Genomic DNA, 14,857 nt, shown 5'->3' on the forward strand with positions numbered 1-14,857 from the left:
GATGGCAAAGAGGCCACGTGTCATCTACATGTAAAATTTGTGCTGGCCTATTTGGGCCCTTTGCCATCTGCCAGCAGATGGCAAAGCTCTTTGCCATCTGCTAGCAGACGGCAAAGAGCCTGAAGCCTTTGCCATCTGCTGGCAGACGGCAAAGTATGCCGTTAGCCTTCTAACGGGGCTAACCCCGTTAAGAGGCTTTGCCATCTGCCAGCTGATGGCAAAGGCATAGGCTCTTTGCCATCAGCCAGCAGACGGCAAAGAAGCGTTTGCCGGCAGGGTTTCAGACAAACTGTTTGCCATCTGCTGGCAGATGGCAAAGCCTTTGCCATCCGCCGACCATGCCTTTGCCCATCAATTGATGTCAATGCAAGGAGTAGGGATTGCCATGCAACAGATGCACTAGAGCTATAAATGTATGAAAGCTCAACAAAAGAAACTAAGTGGGTGTGCATCCAACTTGCTTGCTCACGAAGACCTAAGGCATTTGAAGAAGCCCATTGTTGGAATATACAAGCCAAGTTTTATAATGAATAATTCCCACTAGTATATGAAAGTGACAAAACAAGATACTCTCTATCATAAAGATCATGGTGCTACTTTGAAGCACAAGTGTGGAAAAAGGATAGTAGCATTGTCCTTTTTATTTCTTTTTATTTCTTTTTTTGGGCCTTTATTTTTTTATTTGGTCTTTCACTTTTCTTTATTTGGGGCAATGCTCTATTAATGATGATCATCATACTTCTATTTATTTACAACTCAATGATTACAACTCGTTACTAGAACAAAATATGACTCTATATGAATGCCTCCGGCGGTGTAACGGGATGGGTAATGAATCAAGAGTGACATGTATGAAATAATATGCATGGTGGCTTTGCCACAAATATGATGTCAACTACATGATCATGCAAGGCAATATGACAATGATGAAGCGCGTCATAATAAATAGAACGGTGGAAAGTTGCATGGCAATATATCTCAGAATGACTATGGAAATGCCATAATAGGTAGGTATGGTGGCTGTTTTGAGGAAGATATAAGGAGGTTTATGTGTGATAGAGTGTATCAAATCACGGGGTTTGGATGCACCGGCGAAGTTTGCACCAACTCTCAAGGTGAGAAAGGGGAATGCACGGTACTGAAGAGGCTAGCAATGATGGAAGGGTGAGAATGCAAGATCAAAAAGACTTCACCCAAGTCTTCCCAAAGGTTCTACTTGGCACAAACACTAATTAAAACATGAAAACACATCTAACCAGAGGCTAGATCAAAGATTTATTACTAAAAATAACCAAAAAGCAAGAAATAAAAATAAAATTGGTTTGCCTCCCAACAAGCGCTATCGTTTAACGCCCCTAGCTAGGCATAAAGGCAAGGATAGATCTAGGTATTATCATCTTTGGCACGCAATGCATAACTGGCTATCATAATAGATTCATAAGGTAATTTAATTTTCTTTCTAGGAAAGTATTCCATGCCTTTCCTTAATGGAAATTGGAATCTAATATTCTCTTCTTTCATATCAATAATTGCACCAATCGTTCTAAGGAAAGGTCTATCAAGAGTAATAGGACATGAAGGATTGCAATCTATATCAAGGACAATGAAATCTACGAGCACATAATTCCTATTTGCAACAATAAGAACATCATTAATTTTTCCCATAGGTTTCTTAATGGTGGAATCCGCAAGGTGCAAGTTTAAAGAACAATCATCAAATTCACGGAAACCTAACACATAACACAAAGTTTTTGGAATCGTGGAAACACTAGCACCCAAATCACACAAAGCATAGCATTCATGGTATTTAATTTTAATTTTAATAGTAGGTTCCCACTCATCATAAAGTTTACTAGGGATAGAAACTTCTAATTCAAGCTTTTCTTCATAGGATTGCATTAAAGCATCAATGATATGTTTGGTAAAAGCCTTATTTTGACTATAAGCATGCAGAGAATTTAACACGGATTGCAACAAAGAAATACAATCTATTAAAAAACAATTATCATAATTAAATTCCTTGAAATCCAAAATAGTGGGTTCATTGCTATGTAAAGTTTTGACCTCTTCAATCCCACTTTACCAATTTTTTCATCAAGATCTAAAAACTCCGAATCATTGGGACGCCTATTAACTAAAGTTGACTCATCTCCAGTCCCATCATTATCAAGATTCATATTTCAAAATAAAGATTTAATAGGAGACACATCAATCACTTTTAGACCTTCATCCTTATTATCATGAAAACTAGAAGAACACGCTTTCACAAAGCAATCTTTTTAGCACGCATCCTAGCGATTCTTTCTTTGCACTCATCAATGGAAATTCTCATAGCTTTGAGAGACTCATTGATATCATGCTTAGGTGGAATAGATCTAAGTTTCAAAGAATCAACATCAAGAGAAATTCTATCCACGTTCCTAGCCAACTCATCAACCTTAAGCAATTTTTCTTCAAGCAAAGCATTGAAATTCTTTTGAGAAATCAAAATTCTTTAACACTAGTCTCAAAATAAGAGGGCATATTATTAAAATTTCCATAAGAGTTGTTGTAGGAATTACCATAATTATTAGAGGAATTACTAGGATACGACCTAGGATTAAAGTTTCCTCTATAAGTGTTGTTACCAAAATTGTTCATACCAACAAAATTCACATCCATAGATTCATTATTATTCTCAATCAAAGTAGACAAAGGCATATCATTGGGATCAGAAGAAACACTCTTATTAGCAAACAATTTCATAAGTTCATCCATCTTTCCACTCAAAACATTAATCTCTTCAATTGCATGCACCTTTTTACTAGTAGATCTTGTTGGGGAATGTTGCATAAAATAAAAATTTTCCTACGTTCACCATGATCAATCTATGCAGTCATCTAGCAACGAGAGAGGGGAGTGCATCTACATACCATTGTAGATCGCGTGCGGAAGCGTTCAAGAGAACGAGGTTGAGGGAGTCGTACTTGTCGTGATCCAAATCACCGGAGATCCTACCGCCGAACGGACGGCACCTTCGCGTTCAACACACATACGGTTGGGAAGACGTCTCCTCCTTCTTGATCCAGCAAGGGGGAAGGAGAGGTTGATGAAGATCTAGCAGCATGACGACGTGGTGGTGGATGCAGCAGCGATCTCGGCAGGGCTTCGCCAAGCACTTGCGAGAGGGAGAGGTGTAGCAGGGGAGAGGGAGGCGCCAGAGACTTGGGGTGCGGCTGCCCTCCCTCCCCCTCTTTATATAGGCCCCCTGGGGGGGGCGCCGGCCCTAGGAGATGGGATCTCCAAGGGGGGGCGGCGGCCAAGGGGGTGGCTTGCCCCCCAAGGCAAGTGGAGGCGCCCCCACCCCTAGGGTTTCCAACCCTAGGCACAGGGGGGCCCAAGGGGGGGCGCACCAGCCCACCAGGGGCTGGTTCCCCTCCCCACTTCAGCCCATGGGGCCCTCCGGACCATTCCGGAACTCCTCGTGACGTCCGGGATCTCATCCGGGACTCCGAACAACTTTCGGGTTACTGCATACTAATATCTCTTCAACCCTAGCGTCACCGAACCTTAAGTGTGTAGACCGTACGGGTTCGGCAGACATGCAGACATGACCGAGACGCCTCTCCGGTCAATAACCAAGATCGGGATCTGGATACCCATGTTGGCTCCCACATGCTCCTCGATGATCTCATCGGATGAACCACGATGTCTAGGATTCAATCAATCCCGTATGCAATTCCCTTTGTCAATCGGTACGTTACTTGCCCGAGACTCGATCGTCGGTATCCCAATACCTCGTTCAATCTCGTTACCGGCAAGTCACTTTACTCGTACCGTAATGCATGATCCCGTGACCAGACACTTGGTCACATTGAGCTAATTATGATGATGCATTACAGAGTGGGCCCAGAGATACCTCTCCGTTATACGGAGTGACAAATCCCAGTCTCGATTCGTGCCAACCCAACAAACACTTTCGGAGATACCCGTAGTGCACCTTTATAGTCACCCAGTTACGTTGTGACGTTTGGCACACCCAAAGCTCTCCTACGGTATCCGGGAGTTGCACAATCTCATGGTCTAAGGAAATGATACTTGACATTTGGAGACTCTCTAGCTAAACGAACTACACGATCTTTGTGCTATGCTTAGGATTGGGTCTTGTCCATCACATCATTCTCCTAATGATGTGATCCCGTTATCAATGACATCCAATGTCCATAGTCAGGAAACCATGACTATATGTTGATCAACGAGCTAGTCAACTAGAGGCTCACTAGGGACTTGTTGTGGTCTATGTATTCACACATGTATTACGATTTCCGGATAATACAATTATAGCATGAACAATAGACTATTATCATGAACAAAGAAATATAATAATAACCATTTTATTATTGCCTCTAGGGCATATTTCCAACAGATCTTTTAGTGTGCCATTGAGCATAATTAACCATATTATTATCTAGGAGTTTAGTAGCTTCTCCTAAAGTGATTTCCATAAAAGTGCCTCCCGCGGCCGAATCTAAAAGATTTCTAGAAGCAAAATTCAATCCGGCATAATTTTTTTGTATAATCATCCATAAATTCAAACCATGTGTAGGGCAATTACGTATCATTAATTTCATCCTATCCCAAGATTGTGCAACATGCTCATGATCAAGTTGCTTAAAATTCATAATATCATTTCTAAGAGAGATGATCTTAGCGGGAGGAAAATACTTAGAGATAAGAGCATCTTTGCACTTGTTCCATGAATCAATACTATTTTTAGGCAAAGACAAAAACCTAGTTTTAGCACGATCTCTAAGCGAAAAAGGAAATAGCTTCAATTTAACAATATCATTATCCACATCTTTCTTCTTTTGCATATCACACAAATCAACAAAGCTGTTTAGATGGGTAGCGACATCTTCACTAGGAAGGTCGACGAATTGATCTTTCATGACAAGATTCAACAAGGCAACATTGATTTCACAAGATTCAGCATCGGTAATAGGAGCAATCGGGGTGCTAAGAAAATCATTGTTGTTGGTATTGGAAAAGTCACACAATTTGGTATTGTCTTGAGCCATCGTGACAAACAAGCCAACACACAAGCACACAAGAAGCAAGCAACAAGATACGAACGGAAAAATAGGGCGAATAAAATGGCAAAGGTGAAGTGGGGGAGAGGAAAACGAGAGGCAAATGACAAATAATGTAATGCGAGGGATAAGAGTTTGTGATGGGTACTTGGTATGTCTTGACTTGTGTGTAGACTCGCCGACAACGTCGCCAGAAATCCTTCTTGCTACCTCTTGAGCATGCGTTGGTTTTCCTTGAAGAGGAAAGGGCGATGCAGCAAAGTAGCGTAAGTATTTCCCTCAGTTTTTGAGAACCAAGGTATCAATCCAGTAGGAGGCCACACGCAAGTCCGTCGTACCTACAAAAACAAATAAGAACCTTACAACCAACGCGATAAAGGGGTTGTCAATCCCTTCATGGCCACTTGCAAAAGTGAGATCTGATAGAGATGATAAGATAATATTTTTGGTATTTTTATGATAAAGATTAGAAGTAAAGATTGCAAAATAAATGGCGACAGAGATAGCTAGTTGACGGGAGATTAATATTTTAAAAGATAGACCCAGGGGCCATAGGTTTCACTAGTGGCTTCTCTCAAGATAGCATAAGTATTATGATGGGTGAACAAATTACTATTGAGCAATTAATAGAAAAGTGCATAATTATGAGAATATCTAGGCATGATCATGTATATAGGCATCACGTCCGCGACAAGTAGACCGAAACGATTCTGCATCTACTAGTATTACTCCACACATCGACCGCTATCCAACATGCATCTAGAGTATTAAGTGTATAAGAGCAGAGTAACACATTACGCAAGATGACATGATGTAGAGGGATAAACTCAAGCAATATGATATAAACCCCATATTTTTATCCTTGATGGCAACAATATAATACGTGCCTTCCTGCCCCTGCTGTCACTGGGAAAGGACACCGCATGATTGAATCCAAAGCTAAGCACTTCTCCCATTGCAAGAAAGATCAATCTAGTAGGCCAAACCAAACTAATAATTCGAAGAGATTTGCAAAGATAACAAATCATACATAAAAGATTTCAAAGGTGATTCAAATATTGTTCATAGATAATCTTGATCATAAACCCACAATTCATCGGATCTCGACAAACACACCGCAAAAAGAGTTACATCAAATAGATCTCCAAGAAGATCGAGGAGAACTTTGTACTGAGATCCAAAGAGAGAGAAGAAGCCATCTAGCTAATAACTATGGACCCGAAGGTCTGAGGTCAGCTACTCACACATCATCGGAGAGGCTATGGTGTTGATGTAGAAGCCCTCCATGATCAATCCCCCTCCGACGGAGCACCGGAAAAGGCCCCAAGATGGGATCTCACAGGAACAGAAGGTTGCGGCGGTGGAAATAGGGTTTCTTGGTGCTCCTGGATGTTTTCGGGGTATATGGGTATATATAGGAGGAAGAAGTAGGTCGGTGGAGCTGCGAGGGGCCCACGAGGGTGGGGGCGCGCCCAGGGGGGCAGGCGTGCCTCCCTGCCTGATGGCGTCCTCGCTTCTTTCTTGACATCCACTCCAAGTTCTCTGGATCACGTTTGTTCCAAAAATCACTCTCCCGAAGGTTTCATTCCGTTTGGATTCCGTTTGGTATTCCTTTTGTACGAAACACTGAAATAGGCCAAAGACAACAATTTGCATTGGGCCTTGGGTTAGTAGGTTAGTCCCAAAAATAATATAAAAGTGTATAATAAAGCCCATTAAACATCCAAAACAGAATATATAATAGCATGGAACAATCAAAAATTATAGATACGTTGGAGACGTATCAAGGCCCACTTCACCGGCTCCTTCAGCGAACCTAGATCAAGAGGACGGTACTGCTAGTGTGGGGATGGATGTGTGCCCGTTGTCCTCCCCGCGCTCACGCGGGGTGGTGTGCTACTCTCGCTCGCCTGGGACCCCACCCTCGGCAGCTATGGGGTCTGCTACATCTTGAACTTGCGTTGGTTTTCCTTGAAGAGGAAAGGGTGATGCAGCAATAGTAGCGTAAGTATTTCCCTCAGTTTTTGAGAACCAAGGTATCAATCTAGTAGTAGGTGCTACGTCTTGAACTTGCATTGGTTTTCCTTGAAGAGGAAAGGGTGATGCAACAATAGTAGCGTAAGTATTTCCCTCAGTTTTTGAGAACCAAGGTATTAATCCAGTAGGAGGCTCCTCAGAAGTCCCAGGCACCTACACAAACAAAGAAAGAACTTGCAACCAACGCAATAAATGGGTTGTCAATCCCTTCACGGCCACTTGCGAAAGTGAGATCTGATAGAGATAGTATGATAAGATAAGTATATTTTTGGTATTTTATAATATAGATGCAGAAAGTAAAGATGCAAATAAAAGTAGATTGAAAGCTTATATGATAAAAGATAGACCCGGGGGCCACAGGTTTCACTAGAGGCTTCTCTCAAGATAGCATAAGTATTACGGTGGGTGAATAAATTACTGTCAAGCAATTGATAGAAAAGCAAATAATTATGAGATTATCTAGGCATGATCATGTATATAGGTATCATGTCCACAACAAGTAGACCGACTCCTGCCTGCATCTACTACTATTACTCCACACATCAACCGCTATCCAGCATGCATCTAGAGTATTAAGTTCATAAGAACAGAGTAACACATTAAGAAAGATGACATGATGTAGAGGGATAAACTCAAGCAATATGATATAAACCCCATATTTTTATCCTCGATGGCAACAATACAATACGTGCCTTGCAACCCTTTCTGTCACTGGGTAAGGACACCGCAAGGTTGAACTCAAAGCTAAGCAATTCTCCCATGGCAAGAAAGATCAATCTAGTAGGCCAAACCAAACTAATAATTCGAAGAGACTTGGAAAGATAACTCAATCATACATAAAAGAATTCAGAGAAGATTCAAATATTTCTCATAGATAAACTTGATCATAAACCCACAATTCATCAAATCTCGACAAACACACTGCAAAAAGAGTTGACATCGAATAGATCTCCACAAGAGAGGGGGGGCATTGTATTGAGATCCAAAAAGAGAGAAGAAGCCATCTAGCTAATAACTATGGACCCGAGTAGGTAAATGATAAAAATAGAATTTTTGATGTGGAATGCTACCTAGCATAATTCTCAATGTAATTTTCTTTATTGTGGCATGAATGTTCATATCCATATGATTCAAAATAAAAGTTCATATTGATAAAATAAATAGTAATACTTCAAGCATACTAATCAAAGTAATCATGTCTTCTCAAAATAACATGGCTAAAGAAAGTTCATCCCTACAAAATCATATAGTTAGGGTATGCTTCATTTTCGTCACACAAAGATGTTCCCAAATTCTACACCCTCGATGAAAAGCCAAGCAAGTTTCGTACTTAAATAATCTCAAACTTTTTCAACCTTCATGCAATACATGAGCGTGAGCCATGGATATAGCACTATGGGTGCAATAGAATATGATAATGGGGATTGTGTGGAGAATACAAAAAAGGAGAAAGTCTCACATTGGCGAGGATAATCAATGGGCCATGGAGATGCCGATCAATTGATGTCAACATGAGGAGTAGGGATTGCCATGCAACGGATGCACTAGAGCTATAAACGAATGCCCAACAAAAGAAAACTAGTGGGTGTGCATCCAACTTGCTTGCTCATGAAGACCTAGGGCATTTGAGGAAGCCCATCGTAGGAATATACAAGCCAAGTTCTATAATGAAAAATTCCCACTAGTATATGAAAGTGACAACATATGAGACTCACTATATGAAAAATATGGTGCTACTTTGAAGCACAACATATGAGACTCACTATATGAAGAACAAGGTGCTACTTTGAAGCACAAGTGTGGAAAAAGAGATAGTAACATTGCCCCTTTTATTTATTTTCTTTATTTTCTTTTTTTTCTTTGGCCTTTCTTTTTTTCTTTCTTTTGGCCTTTCTTTTTTCCCCTTTTTTTCTTTTTGGGCAATGCTCTAATAATGATGATCATCACACTTCTATTGATTACAACATATGAATTACAACTCGAAACTAGAACAAGATATGACTCTATATGAATGCCTCCGGCGGTGTACCGGGATGGTGCAATGAATCAAGAGTGACATGTATGAAAAATTATGCATGGTGGCTTTGTCACAAATACGATGTCAACTACATGATCATGCAATGGCAATATGACAAAAGTAAAGTATGTCATGATGATGATGAACGGAACGGTGGAAAGTTGCATGGCAATATATCTCGGACTGGCTATGGAAATGCCATAATAGGTAGGTATGGTGGCTGTTTTGAGGAAGATATAAGGAGGTTTATGTGTGATAGAGTGTATCGTATCACGGGGTTTGGATGCACCGGCGAAGTTTGCACCAACTCTCAAGGTGAGAAAGGGCAATGCATGGTACCGAAGAGGCTAGCAATGATGGAAAGGTAAAAGTGCATATAATCCATGGACTGAACATTAGTCAAAAGAACTCATATACTTATTGCAAAAATTTAGAATCATCAAAAATCACGCACTACACGTATGCTCCTAGAGGGATAGATTGGTAGGAAAAGACCATCGCTCGTCCCCGACCGCCACTCATAAGGATGCACAAGCCAGGTACACTTCATGTTTCAAATTTGTTACACAACTTTAACCATATGTGCATGCTGCGAGACTTGCTAACTTCAACACGAGCATTCTTTAAATTCATAATCACCCAACTAGCATGACTTTAATATCACTACCTCCATATCTCAAAACAATTATCAAGTATCAAATTGATCATAGCATCCAATTCACTTCCTATGATAGTTTTTATTATACCCAACTTGGATGCCTACCATTCTAGGACCAATTTTATAACCATAGAAAATACCATGCTGTTATAAGAGACTCTCAAAATAATATAAGTGAAGCATGAGAGACTAGCAATTTCTACAAAATTAAGCCATCACCATGCTCTAAAAGATATAAGTGAAGCACTAGAGCAAAAACTATCAAGCTCAAAAGATATAAGTGAAGCACATAGCATATTCTAATAAATTCAAGTAGGCTTCTTCCAAAAGGTGTGTACAGCAAGGATGATTGTGGTAAACTAAAAAGCAAAGACTAATATAATACAGACGCTCCAAGCAAAACACATATCATGTGGCGAATAAAAATATAGCTCCAAGTAAAGTTACCAATGAACGAAGACGAAAGAGGGGATGCCTTCCCGGGGCATCCCCAAGCTTAGGCTTTTGGCTATTCTTGAATATCTTGGGGTGCCATGGGCATCCCCAAGCTTAGGCTCTTGCCATTCCTTATTCCATAGTCCATCAAAGCTTTACCGAAAACTTGAAAACTTCACAACCCAAAACTCAACAGGAAATCTTATAAGCTCCGTTAGTGAAAGAAAAACAAAACCACCACATAAGGTACTGTAATGAACTCATTCTTTATTTATTTTGGTGTTAAACCTACTGTATTCCAAGTTCTCTATGGTTCATACCACTTAATACTAGCCATAGATGCATCAAAATAAGCAAAGAACACACGAAAAACAGAATCTGTCAAAAACAGAACAGTTTGTAGCAGTCTGTAACTAACGCAAACTTATCGAACTCTAAAAATCCTACCAAAATAGGAAGTCCTGTACAATTTGTCTATTGATCATCCTCAAAAAGAATCAACGCAAAATCACGTTTCTGTGATTTAACAAAACTAATTTCATGCGCGCAAAGTTTCTGTTTTTCAGCAGAATCAAATCAACTATCATCATAGGTTATCCTATAGGTTCTACTTGGCACAAACACTAATTAAAACATAAAAACACATCTAAACAGAAGATAGATGCAAAATTTATTACTAAATAGAAACAAAAACAAAAAACACAAATAAAATTGGGTTGCCTCCCAACTAGCGCTATCGTTTAACGCCCCTAGCTAGGCATAAAAGCGAAGATAGATCTAAGTAGTGCCATCTTTGGCACTCAATTCCTCAATAGAGCACTTATAATTTTTAGGGGTTTCTCCCTTTTTAGCAATGATTAAACCTTTAGGCAAAAATTCAAGAAATTCGTTTGTAGCAAAAGGTTCCTTAACGACAGAAAGACAATTGGGATGAACACTTATGGATTTGAGATCCGCGTCTCCCTTACTAGAAGATTCACCATTATTTTTAGGAACATAAGTAAACTTGGAAGTTTTGGTAGGAGGTTTTGGAGTGTTTTTCATGGAAGAAAACATGGAACCTAAGTTGGTAATGATATCCTCAAGTTTACCGATTCTTGCAGAATCTAGATCTATTTTTTCATTAACTATAGGTTCTTTCTCTTTAAGATTTTTCAAAGTAACTCCAACCCTAGATCCATATTGGGTAATGTGATTATGAATCTTTTTATCCAAATTTTCAATCAACTCAACAGTGGCAATTTTATTTTCAATAATCCCAAGCCGTTGCATAACGTGTTCTAAAGTTAAAACAGTTCCATTAACCAAAAGAGGTGGTGGGCCAAACAAATCTAACAAAGAATTATAAGCATCAAACGTATAGCTACTCAAGAAATCCCCTCCGGTAACGGTATCAAGAACGCATCTATTCCAAGGAGTAATGCCCACATAAAAATTGCGAAGAAGTACGGAAGTAGAAAGCTTCCTAGTAGATTTATTTTGAGCATTGCAAATTCTATGCCAAGCATCTTTTAAATTTTCTCCCTCCCTTTGCTTAAAATTGAGAATTTCATGTTGGAGAGTGATAACAAGGATAGGAGGACTAGCCATAATGACAAGGTAAATGATCTAACACACGAGCAAACGGAAAAAGGCAAGCAAAAGAGAGAGAGAAGATTGGGAAAGAGAGGGCAAATAAAATGGCAAGGGTGAAGTGGGGGAGAGGAAAACGAGAGGCAAATGGCAAATAATGTAAATGCGAGGGATATGAGTTTGTGATGGGTACTTGGTATGTCTTGACTTGAGCGAAGACCTCCCGGGCAACGGCGCCAAAAATCCTTCTTGCTACGTCTTGACACTAGTGCAAAACCGGGCAATAGCACCAGTTCGTAAGGCCCTTTAGTGCCGGTTCCATAACCGGCACTAAAGTGTGGGCACTAAAGGGCCCCCCCCTTTAGTATCGGTTCAACACGAACCGGTGCTAAAGGGAAACCACGTGGCACGAGCCAGCTCCAGGGGCCTGGAGCCCATTAGTACCGGTTGGTAAGACCAACCGGTACTATAAGGTTTGGGGGGTTTTAGTTTTATGATTTCTTTTTCATTTAATTTTGTGTTTCCATTTTAATTCTTTTTCGTTTGCTGGTATTTTACGATACTACACATTGTACACGTTATGCATATATATATATATATATAAATAGAATTTCTAGTAGAACCAATCATGCATATATATATATATATATATCATCAATGTCTCACAAACCATCATATTAATTAATTCACACATACACACATGTATAGCTATATACAATTTCTCCTACATATGCATGTTGCCTTCGGAGCCAGTGGCATTATAGCCTAATTGGTGCCTTCGGAGCACGATGACAATTGGAAGTGGTTTTCATGGGGGCGGTAGCGGGTAATAGTATTATCCCTTCGGATTTATGACCTGGTCGAGCAAAAATCCCGCTATTTCCTCTTGAAGTGCTTCTACGCGCTCCGTTTCTAGGAGCTTCGCCCGCACCTCTCTGAACTATTAAGAAGGAGATCAATATGCATGTGTATTAGTTGTGTGACTAGATATCGATAATGGTGTAAAAATTGTGAATAGTGTTTTGACAAGCGTACCCATTCCTGTCTTTGAGATCTGCTCCTTTCGGACGCCATCATGCAAATGTTCTCGCAAACGCAGAATGCACACAGATCAGTCCCCTGCGCCTGCTTCAGGCCCTTTACGAGAATGGAATTTGATCAGATAATAATTAATCAAGCATGATAATTAAAGAGATGGCAGCTAGCTAGCTAGCTAGTACTACTTAATTACTTACCTTGGGTCTTCCCCATTTAAGCTTTTCTTTCCATTCGCCTTCCGTGACCCTGATGAACCTTGCCCAAGCCCTGCCCGCCGACAAACAAAATGAATAAAGGGGTTATTAAATAGTTCATATCATGAAATGACGAACTAAATAGGCCGAGATATATAATTAATAATGATTGAAATTACCTGTTGACTATCCCAAACAAGATGTTATAGTCAGATTTTTCTTTGAGTAGTGAGTCCAGTATTTCAACTGTTCCGGCGTCAACTTTAATGATACACAAGACCCAGTGATATCTGCATGCACACACGTTTGCATGTCTTAATTAAGCGGGCATATGTAAGCAAAAACATGTAGCTAGCTAGTAGGCAAAAACAGAGAATTTGTAGTACAAGACAGTGTGACTCACTGGAAGTTGTAAGGAAGTAGTATATCTTCATTGTATTTGAGGCGCTTCAAGAACTCTAGCATGCTGTCCTCTACGGCCTTTTGATGACGTTCATCTATTTTCCATGTGTATTCATTAACGGTGTTTGGGTCAATGAACCCAATGCCATAGCGTCCACCTTTTCTCATTTCATACATCTTCATCCTGCATATAATACCACAGAAAAGAATATAGTGAGGATAATTACAGGTAATGATTGATCAAAAGGATCACTACAGCTAGCTTGAGACTTAAATTACAGAAAGAAATCACTTACAGACAATAGCAACTGACGATAGATTTGTCGAGTGCGTCTTGATTGTATAACTGAAACAGTTCAGAATACTCAACGGACACAACTTTCTCATGGTAGTAATGCTCCTCCTTGATATTCACCATGAGGTACAATCGATCGGAAATCTTGGTAATGTTCATGTACCATTGATGCAATTCATACATTCTTGTTGGGAGGTTCTTGACCTTGTCTGGCTCGACCAAAGGTTGGCCCCGGACATATTTCCGTTTTATTTCATCCTCTCTAAGCACAGGCATGGGCTCGATCTCGAGGAGTTGTCCAACAGTGATTTTGAGAACTTCAGCCTGCATTATATGCTCCTCCGTTATTACCACATTGCCCACCTCAGGAACATAAACTGTTTGCCCACAATAATATTGGGCGCGCGTACTGTCACGTGTTGTTGGCACAACAAGTGATGGGATCGATTGCGCCGCCTATTCTCCCAGCTGGGGAATGGTTTTCCCGCATTTTTTGACAGCTGCTTCTTGATTGCTCGATCCCGAGCTCGCCTCCTTACGTAGACGTTCTCGATTTAACTTCCTGATGTGGCGCTCATAGTCTGTGTCAACAGGCTTGGGAGCTGGTGGTTGAGCCATACGAATGAAGTGGTCAATCGTTTCCTCAGGCACTTTCTCCCTTGGCGGCGTTGGCGGTTTCGGTGAAAATGGGCTTCCACCTCGGACTTCGATATGGCTGCGATTTCCTCCTCGGACCTGTCATAAGCCCTCTGCGGAAGAGGCGTGAGGCTTGGACCATATTTATATCGCTTGCCTCCGCCTGTACTTCCTGTACTACCTCGACTCGTACAGCTACGCACCATAGCTGCGGGGTGTCTCTTTTGTGATTGCTGAGGCGGCGGAGACGGCTGACGGGGCTGAGTTGGACAAGGAGGAGTGGCCGCCTGAAGCTGTGCCGGACTTGGAGGAGGAGTGGCCTGAGGTTGTGTCGGACTTGGAGGAGGAGTGGACGTCTGATGCTGTGGCGGACTTGGGGGAGGAGGAGTGGCCTGACACTTTGCCGGACTTGGAGGAGGAGTGGCCTGACACTTTGCCGGACTTGGTGGACTTGCAGGAGCGGGAGACTGCTGACTCGGTGGCGGACTTCGACGAGGAGTCGGC

This window comes from Triticum dicoccoides, chromosome 5B, assembly GCF_002162155.2.
Source record: "Triticum dicoccoides isolate Atlit2015 ecotype Zavitan chromosome 5B, WEW_v2.0, whole genome shotgun sequence".
Lineage (NCBI taxonomy): Eukaryota > Viridiplantae > Streptophyta > Magnoliopsida > Poales > Poaceae > Triticum > Triticum dicoccoides.